General features: G+C 45.7%; 1 long non-coding RNA gene across 1 annotated transcript in view; it reads right to left on the bottom strand.

The window, feature by feature from the left end:
- Positions 1-7,768, bottom strand: part of LOC125295132 — a 21,947-nt gene extending 14,179 nt beyond the window's left edge. The window contains exons 1-3 of the long non-coding RNA XR_007193635.1: positions 7,633-7,768; positions 4,781-4,864; positions 972-1,039 (exon numbers count right to left, since the gene is read on the bottom strand). This is a non-coding gene — a long non-coding RNA (uncharacterized LOC125295132). The remainder of the gene's footprint in view (positions 1-971; positions 1,040-4,780; positions 4,865-7,632) is intronic.
- Positions 7,769-8,956: the final 1,188 nt, after the last annotated feature.

Raw genomic sequence — 8,956 nt, 5'->3', positions numbered from 1 at the left:
GTAATGTGGTTTATTACACATCAACATCAATGTAGCCGTTGGCTAGTCAGGGAGCAAGCAGCCTGGAGGCCAACTGTCATAAGCGCCATCCCCGAGTCCTGAACATGAAACAGGACCCAAACACGCACTCGGGCTAAACCAATAAACACAAACCCAAAGACCCGGAGAGCCAAAACACGCTGCGAACTCGCCCAAACGCAACACAAACACCTTTGCGTGTGAACTGCCGTAAATAATACCTGCAGTATCCAGGTTACGCTCAGAAACACTCTCACACACACTCACACACACATACAGTGTTGACGTCACGGTCTTTTAGATGTACACACACACACACACACACACACACACACACACACACACACAAACAGGCACGCACACACACACACACACACACACACACACACACACACACACAATTCAAGGCCAGCCATTGGAAGCCAAGTGAGACAAGCCAAAAATAACCACACATGACATACACTGTATATTACATCATAAAAGCCCAAATGAAATACAAAGCACAAACACACACACACACACACACACACTCACACACACACACACACATTCTCTAGTCCACACTGAGAAACAAGATGGACACAGGCCGTGTTCACAACGACTTGATCACAGAGCCCCGGTGACATTTTTCAAGTAAATCACATCCCCACACTGCGCATCTGGAGAGAACAATGCGCCTGCACTGTTCATTGTCCAGCGCTCCGGGTTTGCGGAGAAATCACCATACATAAATTCCCATGCATCACAATCTCGGAGGAGCAATTAAATCTCAGGGATCTGTTTCTTCATGAAACCCAAACCAGATGGCACTGAGGGGGGAATAGCCGAGGCGCATGATGTTTGTCGAACTTCCCCCTCGCTTGAACTGACCCATAAATCAGGAAGAGAGAGAGAGGGAGAGAGGGAGAGAGAGAGAGGGAGAGAGAGAGAGAGAGAGGAGAGCGGAGGCTTACCTTCCAGAGCAGCAGGGCTGATGTCCCTTTCATCTTGCTCTAGGCTCCAGTCAGAAGAGCAGGCAGTCCTGGAGATGGAGAGGATGAGAGAGAGAGAGAGAGGGAGAAAGAGAGAGGATGAGAGAGGATGAGAGAGAGGGAGAGAGAGAATGTGACAAGGTGGAAATGGATGAGGGAAGAGATGAGTGGAGAAGTGAGTGAATGTGACAAGGAGAAAGTGAGAGATGGAGAGAGAAAAAGAGAGGGAGAGAGGAGACGAGAGGGAGAGAGGAGACGAGACAGTAAGTCTATCTGTGAACTAGAGAAGTGGCGTCATTAACCCAACACTGCTTAAATATGAGGGAAATTGAGAGAGATAGAGAGGTGGCTACAGAGTGCTCTTCCAGTAAGCACACACACACACACACACACACACACACACACACACAGCTGATGCAGCTGAATGGGAGCTGAAGGACACAGAGAGATCCACAGAAGAGCAGGATGATTGCGACCCCATGATGTTCAGTGTGCATTCGGTGGATATGCGAACACCTAATGAACAGCTCAATGTGACATCTCCCTCTGCACTCGACACCCCGGCCCTTCCAGCCCATAGAGAAGAGCATTCCAACATGTCACAGACATTTTCATTCAGCACCACCATCTGCCTAATATGTGTGCCATTTGCCTCTCTCTTTCTCTCCATTTCTCTCTTTCTTTCTCTCATTCTAGTCTTTTTTCCCCCTCTGCTCTGTTCACAGCTCACTTCCTCTCCGCCTCCTTCCTCCACTCAGCCTTCGTTTCACTATAGATTTCTCTAATAACAGGAAGTCGATGCTTTCCATCTCTCAGAATGTTAAAGACCTTCCGGGCAAATCGCTCACCAGGGCAACAGCTTGAAGTGATTTATAACGTTCCCTCTCCCTCTCCCTCTCTCTCATTCTTTCCCTCTCTTCTCTAACTGCCTGTCTTTCTCACAGCACAGACACAACAGCATAATTCAACAATTTGTGAGAGATTCGCAATCTCGCCATTATCAGGAAAGATATGACACCACAAAGAAAAATGAAGAAAAAGAAGGAGGCAAGTGTTTGATGAAAGGGGAGTTGAGTTAGGTAGGGCCTCCAGGGCTGAAGAGGAAGCTGACTTGAGATGACTACCACCCCTCTTTGAAGACGCACTCCTGTTGCAATAATTACCAAAGTGGAAAAACATGAGCCTGCAGCCAGAGGGATCAGGACAGAGGAGCAGGAGGGAAGAGGACGAGAGAGAGGGAGAGAGGAGAGAGAGAGAGAGAGAGGGAGAGGGAGAGGGAGAGAGAGGGAGAGAGAGAGAGCTGAGGGCTGCAGGAGTTATTAGACCCAACCAGCAGAGCTCTTAGGCTGGCCAGAGCAAGGAGGAGCAAGGAGGAGCAGAGAAGAGCAAGGAGGAGGTGGTCAGAGAGAGACATCAGGAGGAGGTCTGAGAGAGACATCAGGAGGAGGTGCAGACAGAGTGGCATCAGGAGGAGGTGCAGACAGAGAGGCATCAGGAGGAGGTGCAGACAGAGATGCATCAGGAGGAGGTGCAGACAGAGAGGCATCAGGAGGAGGTGCAGACAGAGATGTATCAGGAGGAGGTGCAGACAGAGAGGTATCAGGAGGAGGTGCAGACAGAGAGAGAGACATCAGGAGGAGGTGGTCTGAGAGAGACATCAGGAGGAGGTGGTCAGAGAGAGACATCAGGAGGAGGTGCAGACAGAGAGGCATCAGGAGGAGGTGCAGACAGAGAGACATCAGGAGGAGGAGGTCTGAGAGAGAGACATCAGGAGGAGGTGGTCTGAGAGAGACATCAGGAGGAGGTGCACACAGAGAGACATCAGGAGGAGGTGGTCTGAGAGTCTCAAGAGTGGTGACTGATATGAGGGAAAGGGGGGGTGGGGTTGAGCAGTTTAAGCGGCAGGAATCAGCGAAGAGCCCCAGGGGGGGTTCTCTGACGCAGCAGAGTCTTAGACGGTGAAGTGTCATACTTGGGGAACTGGCTTGGCAGAGAAACCTGCCCATTCTTAACCCACAGACGCCCGCGCTCCAACACGCTCAGGACTCGAGTTTGCCTGTCTTCTGGCATCTCAGCTCGTAATTCAGCCCAAAGCTGCCGGGGCTTCAATGGCTCAGTTTCCTCCCCGAGATTGCTATTTTATCTGTCACCCTAATAATAACATAATTCCTTCACAAATAACAGGGCAGATTGGAAAAGAGAGGGAACATTCGCATCGGAGGATTCCTTGGAGAGCCAGTGCTAACAGTGTGCCACGTGCACACACACACACACACACACACACACACACACACGCGCGCGCGTAAAGTAGCCTTCAATAAGTTGTGGACAGAGAAATGTGATGAGGATATGATCCAGGCATGATGACCATTATTTTCAAAAATGATATATATAATTTTATAATTAAGGTTTTGCTCTTGTTTTCCACTGATCAAATAATTTTGTAATACACATACATTTTTAAATATTATACTACCATATATAATGAAACCACAGCTGTTTACTTTACCTGTCTCTATGGTGGAACTCTATCATTCCAAAGCACAACAATCCTATGGAATGAGGAACTGTCTTCACTTTAATACAGGCCCGTTTAAAGGTTGTATTTTACTTGGCCCAAAATAAAAGCAACATTTTTTTCAAAATTCCATGTCTTTTTAACATATAAGCACACATTGATACCTTCAGACAGCACAGGCGAAACCCGAGAGAAACAAATCAGTCATCCACACGGACCCCCACACCCCTCCCATAAACACACACACACACACACACACACACACACACACAAACACACAAAACACACACACACACACACACACACACACACACACACACACACACACACACACACGGGAAGTACACTGTCCTGCGGCGAATGCAGGAGACCCCTTGAGCCAGACTCAATCATTCCCCCTCTCTGAAAAACAAGTCGGACTCTGAAATATCAAAGCCTTGAGAAAAGGCCTCAAATCACCGGGGCCCTAAATCCGTGCCTTCGCCTCGCCTGCAGCCAGAAGTCAAGACTCGTTCCGATGCAGCGAGAAGATGGGGTGGGGTGGGGGGGGGGAAGAAAGAAATGGGCCTAAATCAAAGACATGTGTGTGATTCACTAGGCGTGAGTGTCATCAGCCCTAGTCCTCCCCTTCCCTTTTGGTCCCTCCGTATTACAAATGACCGTACGGCTCGAGCAGGTTTTCTCCATCCCTGCAATTCCCTTCAAGAAAAATAATAATAGAAAAGAGGGCGAGAGAGAGGGAGAGGGAGAGGGAGAAAATGGAGAGAAAAAGAGAGGAAAAAAACAAACTGAGCCCAAATCTGCAAGCAGTTAGTGCAAAAGAAATATGACAAAGTGTCTCTGGGTTTTGATGTGTCCAAAAGTCTGTGATAAATGCTCTGAATGTTTTCTTCTGAAATGGAGGCACTCATCACCACACTGCACACAATGGGCTGGCCTCTAAATATCAGGCATTATTTAAAACACACACACACACATGTTATTCATGGACTGGACGATAAGTCCAGCCATGGTTAATGGCCCCAGTGCATTTTCCCTGTGCATTACAGACAAACGTGGCCGGCCAACATTCAAACACCTCAGCTCAGAAAACATGTGGGAGTGGAACAATATGTTCCATTCCACAAACACATAATTTAGAGTATTGTGGATGGACAAAGCATCAGCTCTGTCCAGCAGACATGAGCCAGAGGAAAAAGGAGGAATGGAAAACAGTGTTTAACGAACAAGCACATGAATGTGTTACAACGAAATGTGTACATTATGTATTTACCTGCCTGCCAGGTTGAGGGTGCGTCATCACCTGGTCCTTCAGATATGGTTGCAATCCTTAGGCAGCGGTTTACTGGTATGGAAGCTGTAGGAGTCAAAGACACAGAGACAAGCACAGCAGAGGCATGTAAGACCCTCATAGTTGGAGAAAAATTAACAAGCTGCTTTACAGATGAATGTGATATTTTCTTCAAAAAAGACAGTTTGAAGATTTTAAAGAGTGTCATGAACATCAATGTTAAGAGCTGCATGACATGCATAATTTGGATTCAACTACATGTAGGTGCCACTTGCAAATTATTTAGGTGGTGTTTTTATAACCTTTAGAACCACATTCTATAAGTCATATGCAACAGGCATTAGATGTTATTTTTCTATGCGTTCCCTTTGATGTCCTCAGTGGTGTGCATGTGTGTGAGGTGGTGATAGGGGGTTGGCAGTGGCGGTAACAAACTATTTTATTGGGTGAGTCTAACCACTGGATCTTACATAACACAAAACAATATTCAAGGAATATAGTTCCTCCCAAATGGGCCTCGTGCTGATCATATCAAGTCGTGTTTGCGCGAGTCCCACTCATTACATGGTAACATGATTTACGATTCCCAATGGACCACCACCGTTTCGTGTTCTTGCTGTTGTGGCGGTAATCTTTCACAACTTGCCTTTTGCAAATCAACACGGCCTGATAACAGCACAAGCACTTCACAACCGTGTAACAGTGTCGACCCTATTTGTGTTTTTAATCCATGCGGCACACACACACACACACACACACACACACACACACACACACACACACACACACAGACACTGAGGATTATTGTTGTCCTGGGGCGAGTCTGAGGTGTCAGGTGTTTACTTGAAAACCATCAACGGGATTCACCAAGACAACGGCAGTGCAAATTTATATACTATATCAAATGGCGTGTGATCTAGATACATATCTGGCCTTAATGGAAAGGCCCTTTTTTTGATCCAGTGGTTAAGTAGAGAATGGTGTGAAGAGAAAACAGAGAGAGAGAGAGAGAGAGCCATGGGCCCAGGGGCAGACCTCATGATAGCAATTGTATTGTGCTCAGTCCCAAGGGTGTGAGACAAAGGCTTAGTGAACAAATAAAACCAGAACAAAAGGGCCAGGAGCAGACTCATTGAACTTGGTTTGATATCGGAAACAAGGTAACACCTTGCTCTAGATCAAATGCATTTGCCTTTGTGAGCGGTGGCAATGTGGAAACAGCCATTAACCTACTTCTGCAGACAAAACAACACGCTGTTGGCTTTGCACTCTATAAAAAATGCCCAGACATATTGTTTGAGGCGATCAGAAATGACAACATAGATGGCTTCAGTTTGTAGCCTAAATAAATCAGCACAAGCACACACAGCCTAGACTCCTTACTCTGTCCCCTCTCTCTCTCTCTCTCTCTCTGTCACACACAACCCCTCTCTCTCTCTCTCTCTCTCTCTCTCTCTCTCTCTCACACACACACACACACATATACATCTGCTCCTTTACTTCCATTCGCTCTCGCTCTCTCGCATTTGCTGACTCTTTTCCTGCCCGGGTCCCAGACTGATCCAGCGGCAGCACACTGTGTGGAGCGGAGTGGAGGTGAGGTAAGCATTGGACGCATTCGGCCATATGGTCACACACTCTCAGACATACGCTTGTCATAACCCGCACTGACAGACAGCTGGACCTGATTACCAGACTCAGGAGGGGGCTGCCAGGTCTGGACTGAACTGTGGGAGATGCCTAATTTACTTTAAGTCGCTCTCTTTGCACCCAAAAAAGCAGGCAATCTCCATATACTCCCATATTCAGACAATAACCAAATAAGGCATTACCAGTGTGCCTTGCTCAATTACAGTAAACAAATAGATCATGGTGGGGGTGGCTGGTGTTATCAGTGTATGCATACGGGATATTATATACTCAGTTGACGCAGAATCATAGGTATGCCAAATTTCTCCTCCATGAAATATAATAGGCTACCCTACTCCATCATAAATGTTTGCAATTTGCTGCAGAAGACAGGTTTAGGTTTTGTCTGATCAAAACAATAAGGTGCATTCTTGGGAAAGGAAATAAATTGTCTTCAGTGTTGCTAATTCATAACTAAATTGCAAAAATACATAATTATCTCACCAAGACATCCTGATTTTGTAGTGCACTTGAAATGTGATATGGATTTCTGAATCTCTTGATTTTATAGCAAACCGTCCTTCTCGCAAACAGAAAACTGCTTGCAATATATACCACACTTAAAATATAGCACGTAGGCAAAGTTATTCACTATTAGGTAGTCAAAAGTCATCAACATTGTGAGTGGACACAGACTGATCATTACTGTGGACACATTATAGAGTACCAATAATGCTTCAGGCATCAGCTGACCAGTCTTCGACTATGTATTATGGCAACAGTTGCTCTTGAAAATACTTTAGACGCTCTTCAAATTCTCACAAAAACTTTTCAGCAAGGAACGACACATTTGATGTTTAATAACAGCCTAATAACAACGTCGTGTTTTTCTCACCTTGTTGGATACATTTATCAGGTGATGTAAACGTAGCCTAATAGATGGAACATTGTTTAGCCGTGTACTCTACTTCTTTCTAGCAGAGAGAAATAGTCTTACTTACACTACCAAACCCCAAACGACTGCATCAAGAACATTCGAAAGTAGCCTACATGGCGGTGGGTTTCCGAGTGCAGCAACCAGTGTGCATCTGATTTAAGTGGTTGTGGTCAACACTTCAGAATCAGTAGCCTACCTCCGCAATGGCTCACGCATCCATTAGACTGCGCTTTCATCTTTGGAAATCATGACTGACACTTGTCCTCACCTTCTTCTGCAGACGAACCTCTTCGTGTTTCTTGAATACTTCGAGGACCTCGACTTTATCGTCTTGCCGCCACGAGGAGAGAGACAAGTTGCGGTCTTTTCCAAGTCAACAACCTCTCTGGTCTGCCCCCGTTCCTTGCTATTTCGTCTTTAGGGGCAAAACGATCCGTAGCTCCAACTACTGACGTCTTGAGGAGGTGCAGTTTCTTCTGAAGACATCTTATGCCTTATGCGTAAATGGCCTGACTATTTTTATGAGCAATCATATAGGCTACTATGGACAGAACAAGTTCCTGATGCGTGCTACTGTAGATGTGCTGTCAGCTGAAATATTGAAACTAATTAAATGTAGATGTATGACACAAAATATTCTCTACATAGGCTAACAGAATATCTAGTAACAATGACAGGTTCTCTTAAATGAATATTTAAACTAAGTAAAATCTTCGGCCTAAAGAATGCCAACGTCTATGTTTAGGCTACATGTAAGATAATGACATGCCTATCAATGGCAGATTTTGACAAGAGAAATTAACAGTTTGTGCCAAACCACATAAGTCTGTTGCCTAAGGCAGAACCTATGCTCAAATTGTCTATATTGGAACTGATATGATTGAAGGTAACTAACTAAGGCAGAACCTATGCTCAAACTGTCTATATTGGAACTGATATGATTGAAGGTAACTAACTCTAGTAGCCTACTCTTTTGCAAGCCACCTGCGCAGCCAGCACGACTCTTCACACACCTGCGGTGTTTCCTCAACCACCCCTCACCCTTCCACCAACACACATTTGAACAGGAACCTGCAGTATAATTAATGAATCGCCACAATGTAGCGCTTTGTTTCGTCCTCAGCTCACATTAGCTAATATGGGCCAGAAGCCTAACAGCCTCAGGTGGACATGGTGCATGATTCATTGCAAATTTGTTATTCAAAATTGTGCTGCGGAAGTCCTCTTTTATTAACAAAGTGATATGACGCTTTTGTTTGCCTATTTGTTATATAAATCAAACCATGCAGGTGAATGGCAAATTGCCCTAATTTCATAATTGAACAAATGAACCTTGTGGGAAAGACAAGTTGGCGAAAAAGTAGCTAATGTCTGCCAGGTCTTTTTGTGAGGTGACCCTTCTGATATGGCGACTAATAGACTCAAGCCCTTGCACGCCCACCTCCCCTGCCTCTCCAGCTGCAGAGTCGCAAACATAGACAGGCCTTTCACGGTGCCGCGGCGAAGAGAGAAAGTAACCATTGTGACAGGAGTGAATGTTTCTTTGAGCCATGCAATGGAGGTCCCGACCCCGTCACCCGATGTCCCGGTGT

Source organism: Alosa alosa, chromosome 5, assembly GCF_017589495.1.
Source record: "Alosa alosa isolate M-15738 ecotype Scorff River chromosome 5, AALO_Geno_1.1, whole genome shotgun sequence".
Taxonomy (NCBI): domain Eukaryota; kingdom Metazoa; phylum Chordata; class Actinopteri; order Clupeiformes; family Clupeidae; genus Alosa; species Alosa alosa.
Note: the sequence above shows the minus strand (reverse complement) of the source record. Positions and strands in the feature narration are given on the sequence as shown.